The sequence below is a fragment of the Corvus brachyrhynchos genome, unplaced genomic scaffold (assembly GCF_000691975.1).
Source record: "Corvus brachyrhynchos isolate BGI_N302 unplaced genomic scaffold, ASM69197v1 scaffold99, whole genome shotgun sequence".
NCBI lineage: Eukaryota > Metazoa > Chordata > Aves > Passeriformes > Corvidae > Corvus > Corvus brachyrhynchos.
In genome coordinates, this window is record NW_008239778.1 from 1135192 (window position 1) to 1144955 (window position 9764).

Genomic DNA, 9764 nt, shown 5'->3' on the forward strand with positions numbered 1-9764 from the left:
TTCTATATGTAGATATATTATATATATAAATATATAAATATATAAATATAAATATAAATATAAATATTATAAATATATATATATATATATAAAGGCTGTATAATATATAAAGGCTTTGCTCAGGGGCAGGGGTACATTTCCAGACACCCCTAAATCCACACCCCTGAGTCCCACCCACCATCCCAGCCCTCAAACAATCCCTCTGGGAATTAGGAACACCAGGAAAGCAGCTCCCCACCAATTTTTCCAGGCTCCCCATGCCCTGGAAGTCCGTCAGCAAATGCAGAACGCCCAGGGACAAGCCCCAGGAAAATGGGAACTCTCTGAAGGCCCTGATGGTGTCTCCACTCCTACCACTGCCTGTTTATTTTTCATTTTCTTTCCCATGGGAATGATCCAGTTGGGACATAATAATAATAATTTTTAAAAAGGCCCCAGAGAGCTGTTGGAGATTGGGAGATGGAAGCCGCAGCTGCGGGCTGGTGGCACCCACGGGACAAACCCCAAACCCACCTGTGCTACCCCAAACCCCTCGACTGCTTCAGATCCCGTTAAATAATCCCCAGCCAAACAGCCGAGTGCCACGGAAAGGAGGAAAAAAGGGGAAATAATGGAAAAAGCCGCTCTCTCCCAGGTCCCCTCGGCGCTCCCTGTGCTTGTTCCCGCTGCCTTTTCCCTGTTTAGAGGTTCCCTATCTGTCCCCAGCAGGCAGGGACATATTTGCATTTTAATTCGGCCTGGTGAGGCTGCAGGAGCCACCCCTGTGAGGGGGAGGGAGGCAGAGCTGGGGACCGGCCCCCTGATGTCCCCAAAGGGATGCTCGGTGCCCCCGGCCGTGCCTTAAAATTCCTTTAAACTCCTAAAAACCCCCACAAACCTCAGAGGGCGTCCATGGCTCCATGAAACAGAGGGAGCAGGGATCAAAGGAGAGTGAAAAATAGGGATTATTCTCCGCCCTTTTCCTCCATCATCGTTTCCTCGTGCCTTGGGTTTTCTCTCAGCCCTGGGACCTCACTCAGGGTTGAGTGAGGTTTTAATTATTAATTTAATTATTACGTCCCAACTGGATCATTCCTATGGGGAAAAACAGAAACTGGCAGTGGTGGGAGAGAAGAGGAGCAGACACCATCGGACCCCATCAGAGCCTTCAGAGAGTTCCCATTTTTCTGGGGTTTGTCCCTTTTTCCCCGATGCCTCCCCCTTGGGATGCCCCAGCCACTCCCAGCCGTGTCCCCAGGGTGGGACTTGTCCAGGAACAGCGATCCCAAAACCTGGGGGGCACCCGGAGCTGCTCCCGGAGCTGTCCCACATCCCGGCGGATGGAGGGATATTCCCGGCAGCGCGGGGATCCATGTCCCGGGACAAGCGGAGCCTCTCCGCAGCCATCCCCGACTGGCCGGGGCAAGTTTAATGAAAGCAGGATCGGGCTCTGTCCCGGGGCGGGATTTGCGCGGCAGCCGCGGTTTAATTACTTTGCTAATTGCGCCGTTATTTCTGCGGGCTCGCGGCTGCTTTTCCTGCCTGGCTCAGCGAGGATCCCTCCCCAGGGAGAGCGGAGGGATGGGATGCTCCTGTCTCCACACCAGCTGGAGCTCAGCGCCGGCTTCCCGAGAGGCTCCAGGGACCGGCAATAGGAAAACCCATCAGATACGAAATTTTGGGGCTCCTCCTCTGCTCTAGGAAGCTGTTCCCCTCCTCCCAGCTGAGGATCCTTCTGTGCTGCCTAAATACCCCGGCTGCAGGTCCCCAAATCCCCCAGGAACACCGGGATCCTGCTGTGAATCCCGCTCCGTTTTCTAGGCATCCCCCAGCACTTTGCAAGGACGGCAGGACTGGAGCCCCTCCGGAATGTTTTTCAGGGCTTGCTGGGAGCTTTTGCTGCTCTCCAGGACTCCCCCTTGGCTTGGCAGGAATTTTAGGGCCTTTGGGGATTTCTTTGGTCCGGGGCAAGATGTCCCTGCTGATATCATTGGAATTAAATTAACTTCAAGGTCCCTTCCAACCCAAATCATTTAGGAATTCTCCAATTTGGGACAGAAGCTGCTGCCCCAAACCTGCTCTGGGCTTTCATCCCAGCGTTTCAGGAAAGGACCATCATCAGGATGGCTCCGGGAGAGGCAGATCCTGCATTTTCAATGAGCTCCCCCGGCTTCCCGTAAAGGACCGGACTCGTTTCCATTTCCCCGACTCAGCACCGCCGGGAATCATTTCCCGGAGTTCATCCCGCATCATCCCGGCACTGACGGGAGGGGTGACCCAGCTGTCCCTGGGTGCAAGGATTCCCTGTCCCCGCTCTGGAGCAGCCTCGGAGCGCTCGCACCCAGAGGGATGGCTGGGATGGTTGGGATAAATCCAGCCACTCCCGGCTCCACGAGGCAGCCGGGCAGGGCAGGCAGCAGATGCTGTCCCGGTGGCCTGGCTGCAGAAAAGCCCCAATTTTGTGAGTTGCTGGATTTAAAGGTCAGGGAAGAGCAGCTCGTCTGACCCGCCTGACACGGCTCCCAATTATCTGTCTGCCGGGCTCCTCCCGGCAAAGGGCTCCTCTTGGACATGATGGAAAGCCAGGCTCTGGGTTCTGGAGCTTTTCCTCCTTCCCGTGGGATGAAACACCTCCTGAATATCTGAATTTTGAGGCACAGCTGAGCTCCTGGGCTCTCCTCATGCTTGGCTCCAAAACTGGGTCTTTTTTTTTTGTGCCAGCCGAGGGAAAGCAAAAGTCTTTTGGCCCAGAAAAAAGTCGTGGATCTTCATTCCTTGCGAATCAGTGGGTGCACAGCTTCTTTGGTTGTTGTTGTTGCAGCTCTCTTTTTGCCTTCATTGGAAATCGAAGGAGCTGCTCCACAGGATGGAGGAAAAAACTCAGATTTTTCCAGATTTTTCCAGATTTTTGTTTTCCCAGATTTTTTCTTTTCCAGACTGAGATAAAAACGGCTTGGATTTTTGTTTTCCCAGATTTTTTTCTTTTCCAGACTGAGATAAAAACGGCTTAAATACCAAACTGGGGATGGAAACAGCATCTCTGCCATGATCCAGCATGACAGGGACAAGGTGCCCCCCCTGGGTGGCCCTGTGACAAAGCCTCACCCACCCGTGCCTCAGTTTACCTCGCCACTGATACGTCCTTAGCCTGTGGCAGGCTCAGGGCTGCGGTTTGGGATGCATCCTAATTAATGCAGCAGGGATTCACTGCTCAGTAATTAATCCCAGCTGGTTTTCACACCCTCCCTGACCCTGGGTTTGCAGGGTCTCGTTCTGCCCTTTGCAAGGCGCCGTTTCAGTTAAAAACAAAATCTTCCCTCAGCCCAAATTTTCACCCAGCTCCAGCTCTGTCCCTGCCATCCCCAGGGAGAAATATCCCAATATTTGATGTCCCAACACCTCATGATGCCTTTTCCCGCCTGACCTTGCAGCTCCAGGCCCTCCTGGCTCGCTGTCCCTGCTGAAATCCCAGCCAGGCCCATGCCCAGAATTCTTGGAGGAGCCATAGATCACCCTAACGACGGCAAATCCAATTAGCCGAGGGCTGAGCACTCCACTGATGAAATCCAGGGGTCCAAAGTGCTGAGCCAGCAGCAGCTCTGCCCCGATCAATGCCATGGGAATGGTCCCGCTGCTTCCTGGGAGCCCATCCCTTTGCATCCTTGCAGTGAAATGCATTTTATCTGCCAGGACCCCACTGAGCAGATTGATAAACAGCGGCCTGGTTTGGGGCTGCAGGAGGATATGGAGGTGCTGAAATCCCCGGTTTTAGCAGTGGGAAAATAACGAGGAATACCTGCTGCTCGGATGGCTCTGGGGCTGCTTAGGGAAAGGGGAGCATTCTCTGAGTTGTATCAGCAGTGGAGTGGGGAAAATTTGGGATCGGTGTAACCCAGCCTGGGATTTATGGAGCTGGAGGCTCCTAGGGAGCTGGAGAGAGGTGACAAGAGCTGGGAGAAGTCCATGAGCATCTCCAAGTCCCATCTTTGATTCTCTAATGGCAACAAAAGAGTTTTGCCTCTTCTCCACCCCTTTACCCCCGATCTTGGTGATCCTAATCCCTCCAGATTCATCCCAGTCCCTCTGGAGCCAGAGGCAGCTCCATGGGGGAATCCCTGCACCCTCCCAAGCTCCCTTTCCCCACCACAGATGCCCACAGGGATCATGGAATGGTTTGGGTTGGAAAAGGACTTCAAAAATCCTCTCGCTCCACCCCTCCCAGACACCTTCACCCCCTTCCACCATCCCAGGATCGCTCCAAGCCCCTTGGATTTATCCCTGACGGTTTGTGGCTGAAAACTCCAGGAGAAAAAGGGCAGGAAAAAAAATCTCACATTCAGAAATAAAAATATTTCCTCTTGACACATTGCCTTGGCTCACAGCGAGCCGCCCCAATGCTTTGATCTGAAGTTTCTTCCCCCCGACACGTCCTTTGATTGCATTTATTTCTTCTTTTGCCTTAAAAAGCTGGAAATCAACCCAAGCCCTTTCGATTTTGACTGGAACAGAGACACAGCACAGATGATGGCTCTGGAAAGGGATTTTTTTTATTTTCTCTGAACAACTCCAGAACCAGGAAGGAGAAAAAGCCCAAATAAATCTGTTGTTGGCATAGCTGGGAAGGAGATACTGAGTTTGGGGAGGTCTCTGGCAGGAACGGCCTTGGCCCTGCTCTGCCAACAGCTGGAGATGCCGAAATGCCTCTGGAAAAACAGCTGGGTGCTGCAAAAGCGTGGAATCCAGCATGTCCAGAGGCAGGATGAGCCCTCCAGCACAGAAATGATCCCTCTTGGGGGCAGCTTTAAGGATTTGGTCTCAGGGAGAGGCAACTCAGGGTCCTGCTCTGTGGAAGAGCCTCCTGCTCCGGCTCATAGCGTGAAAATCTTCCTCTTCCCCACAGAAAAACTGGGAATTTGGGGATCTTTACAACTTGGAAGCTTTTTTTGTTGCTGAGGGGTTTCTTTGGGGTGCTTGGGTGGGTTTTGCTGGTTCCAGGTGCTGTGTGTGGCACCCACACAAACCGGGCATGCTGGTGAGGGTGAGAACACAGGAAACGCACTGAGGGTCATCTCCATTCCAGCAAAAACCATTGGAGGAAGGAGAAACACAATCCAGGGATTTCTGGGAGCGGCAGCAACAAATTCAGTGCCATTTCACCAAAAAAAAACCCCCTCATTTCTGAGGTGTTTCCCCACCGCCAAAGAGCATCGCTTCGCCTCTGCACACTGAGAATGCCAGCAGGGCACAGCGACCCCTTGCACATCACTGCCCCTAAAAAGCAGCTCCCAAACCCTCTGGAAAGCAGCTGGATCCCTTTGTGAGGGAGTTTTTAAAGCTCTCAGGTAGCTGCTTTATGGTTTATTTTCTCTCTGCTCGAAGAATGCTCACAATTTGTTTTCAAATCCCCGCAGTGCTCGCATTTGCCAGGTCCTCCCTCTCCCTCTCCTTCTCCTTCTCCTTCTCCTTCTCCTTCTCCTTCTCCTTCTCCTTCTCCTTCTCCTTCTCCTTCTCCTTCTCCTTCTCCTTCTCCTTCTCCTTCTCCTTCTCCCCCTCTCTCACTCTCTCTCCATGACCAGATTTTGAGTTTAGGGTTTGTCTTGGAGATTACAGCCAGGAGAGAGTTCTCCATCCATCACCACGGAGGCAAAGCCTCTCTGGGACAGCTTCCCTGGGCTCTCATGATTTAATTCGGAACTAATGGTTAAAAAGACACAGGTACCCCTAAAATCCACCCTTATTGTGCTTTTTGGGGTGCTCTGAAGACCTGAGCTCTTTTCCAGGCTGGCTAGGAAAGTACTGGAAATTTATTGCTGAGAACCACAGGGCTGGGATGTTTTCTCCCCCCCTCAGAGCTCCTGTCAATTGTTTGTTGCCTCACGGAGCTGGGGAAGGTTTTGTTTCTCACTTTCTGAGCTCGCTGATGCAGAGATTTCCCTGGAATCACGTTGGGATTTCCTTCTCCTCTCCCCTCTCCCCCCTCCCCCCCAAAAAAGGGGTTTTTCCAAGAAAATGGCAGAAGACACAGGAGGCAAAGGTGGCATCTGAGGCCTCAAACCTGAGCAGGGAGAGGAGAAACTTTTGAAGCCCAAGCTGAAAAAGAACTCCCAGCACTGGTGCAGGGGCTGTGTTACACAGGATCCTACAGCTCTGATTGTGTTCGTGTCCAACCAGGGGTGGAAAAACCCAATTTATTCCCCAATTCTGACCCTCAGGACACTCCTTGGATCTGCAGGCCCTGCAGAGGCCATGCCTGCCCTGGGTGCCAGCCCAAGCTCGTGCTCTTTGTGCTGCTAAATGCAGGAGAACCCCCAACAAAGGGATCCAAACCCCTCTCCCTGCTCCCACACCGCAGCACTCAAACCCCCTCCCAGCCTCCCAGAGATGTGGAATGGGGTGAGGGATGGATCCAGGCTGGCTGTGGGGAGCTCCAGCCTTTTCTCTTCCTTCTTTTTGCTCTCCTTTCCCCCTTTTCACCCCCTCACAGCCAGCAGCGTGTGGCCCACAGCGAGATAACAGCGGCAATTGCTCCGATCAATGGTTTTAAACAGAATTGCACAACAGCAGTGGGGTGAAAAAACTAAACGGAGCTGCCTGGCAGGGGAGAGGGGAAGGGCTGGGCTGGCATGGGCTCCGGGGCCTCGGGATCCGCCCCATCCCCTCGGGAATCCCTAAAGGGTGCAGCAGGCTCCGCTCGGTCCTGAGTCACAGCCAGTAAAATTGGGATCAGCTCCTCAGCATCGCACCTGGGACACGACCCACGGGGCTGGGCATGAGGGTGTGGCACGTGTGGCACCCTACCCAGGGCCGAGAAACTGAGGCACGGCGTCCCTTAGGCTCAAACTGGGCTGAAACCCTGGCAGGGATGCCCGCGGATCCCTGGGCACGCTGCATCCCTGGCTCTGTTCCACGTCTCTGGAAGGCTGGGAAAGGGTTTGAGTGTTGTGCTCTAGGAGCAGGGTGAGGGGTTTGGATCCCTTTGCTGGGATTTGTTCTGGACTTGCCAGCACGGGGAAGACCCAAGGAGTGTCCTGAGGGTCAGAATTTGGGAATGAACTGGATTTTTCCACCGCTGACTGACAACAATCTCTTTGCAGGCCAGGTGTGGCCAAGGCCAAATTCCCGGCCATCCCCTCCAGATTCCCGCATGGAATTCCGCCCATTCCTCATGGAACAACGAACCTCCCAAAGCCCAGGAGTTATCGTGTCCTTAAATCGCCATTTTCTGGCTTTTAAGCACCCAGGTTCTGGCAGTGAGAGCAGAAACACTGTCACTTAGCAACCTCCCCAGCCTGCAGGATGCAAAGCGGCGTGGGGACGGGCGATTTTGGGCTTCCTCCTGCTGGAATTTCCAACTCAGCTCCATCCTGGAATTTCTGCATCTGCGAGATGAAGACGCAGGCAAACGAAAGCCCCATTAGAGGTGTCAGGGAGTGGATGAACGAGAGCCCTTCCCTTCAGCGTTTTCTCTGTCCCTTGATTAATGAATTTCATTTGCCGCATTAACAACTTTCCCTTCATCTGTGTGGCCCAGGCAGCAAACGGCCGTGGCTCGTGGCTAAATTGAGATGCAATGGACGGAGGGATGGACGGAGGGATGGACAAATGGACTTTGTCCCAGAAAACAGAGCAGTGCAGTGGGTGTCCCTCGTGGTGCCTTCCACGGACGAGAGGAAAGGGCAGCTGCAAAATCCCAGGACAAGTTTTCTGTAGCTGTGGTCGTTTCCTGTCACTGCCACCCAAACCTGGAGCATTTCCAGCCATCCAGGCTGCTTGAAAACGTCTGGAAGGGACAATTGGCTACAACCAAGCCCAAGAGCGGGTTTTGGAGAAGGTCCTGGTAGTTCTGGGGCCGTGTGGGTGAATTAGCTCCAGTTAGCTGCAGGGTGGGAGAGAAAATAGGGGATAAAAAACATTTACAGGGTTTTGCATGGGCACAGGGTGGGTTTAGGATGGGTTTGGGATGGGTTTGGGAAGAGAAGACGGATGGAGTTGAAGGCCCTCAGATCTGGGACCAGCAGTTTCACGGGGTTCAGTGGGGATGGACGTCCCCAGGAGTCACAACTTTGGCTGTAGTGACACTTTGGCTCTGCCACATCCCTCCTGCCCGAGCATCCCCGGGTGACCCTGCAGCACTGGGATGTGAGGCAGCACCAGAAGTGCCGCCCTGAGCAGCCCAGCAGTGGTGGAGGAGAGGGATGATGATGCTCCCGCCAGCAGCAGGGACAGCAGGGATGCCCTGCGTGTCGGGAAAGATCCAGGGAAGCAAAAATGATGCGGAAATCTCCCCATTTTCAGGGTGCAGGCCACAGGGAGTGCTCCCATCATTCCTATTCTCCCTTCTCTGCTCCCCTGTGCATTTTGAGCTGTGGGTCCCACTCAGACTCACCCCAGGTACCCAAAACACAGCCCAGGGCCGCTCTAATAAACCCCTTTTTATATCCAGCGAGCAAAACCCCACGGCCCCGTGCGAATGCAGCTGGAAGCGCCGCTGGTGTCGATGGCGCAGCTGCCGCGGAACCTTCCCAAGAATTAATTGTGGTGGTTTTGGAGGCGAGGGCCCGCCTGCCGCGCACAATGCGCAATTAGCTCCGTTCCAAGAGCTCGCTGCGGGGCTGGGCTCGGCGGGCTTGGCTCCACCTCGCCCAACGCTTTAAATTTAAGCTCGTGCTGAACTTTAGGCAGGGCCCTTTTGTCTGGCGGAGCTGGGATTAAGCGCACGCCCAACTCTAGTCCTGCGCCTGATTTAAACCGAGCTCGGTTCCGGGCGTGAATTCTCGGCGTGGGCAAACACACCTGATTTTGCAGCTTTCCTCATCCTCAGGGAAGCTTTTCCTCCTGAAAACCTGAATAGAAGGCGTCGCAAAAATCAGGGAGCACCCCCGCGAGGAGCTAGACCCGCAGTAAATTCAGCTCCCAGGAGGAAAAACCTGGGATGGGAGGATTTAAGGACCAGCTCCTGCCCAGGCTGGAGGTTTCGCTGGTGCTGAAAAATGCACCTTACCCGTGCCAGAATCCCTGGAAAAACCACCTGTGCCAGCCCTGGAGCTGCCACCAGTGGCGGGGGCAAACGGAGCCGAGTCTCTCCTCACTTTGCTGTAAATACTCAGAGATAGCAGCCGTAAAAGCACCTCAGAGAGAAGGCAGCAGTGAAATTACATCAAGCCTAAGGGTTTAAACCGATTGAAGGATACGTTTTCCAAGCTGATCCAGCTAATGCAGCAGCGAGCTCTCCCGCACTGAGCAGCCGCTGGAATCGGAGCATTTTTTTTTGCCCTTCTAAACGACCAGGCAGCTGGGAAGCACCCCCCGGAATATTTTGGGAGTGCAGAGATGGGGGACTGTGTCAGGCAGAGGCAAAATCTCGGAGCTTTTCATAATTGCTGGGAAAAAAGGAATTCGGGATCGGGTTAATCCTGGTGTGGTGCTGCTGCCTTGGGGTCCTTTTGGGGGCTGTGAAAGGGGATGGGGGACATTGGGATGGGGAGGCAGAGGGTGACAGCAAGGGCACGCTGCAACATCTGTGCTCTTAAAAAACCCCAGGTGTCCGCTCTCCTCCTCTCCTTAAATTTCCACCCTTTCTCCCTTCTCCCCGCTCCTTCCCTGGGCACGGAGGGGCTCAGCCCGGCGGGAGCTGGGTTTGACAGCCGAGACGAGCCGGGGTTGATGGGCTCCGAGCCGCCCTGGCACCTCTAATTAATATTAATGACCGTGACGCTGATGCGGGTGACTTTTCCCCGCAGCCCGGCCGGCGCTGGGGGCGCGGGGCCCTGCCCTGCCCCGGCGTG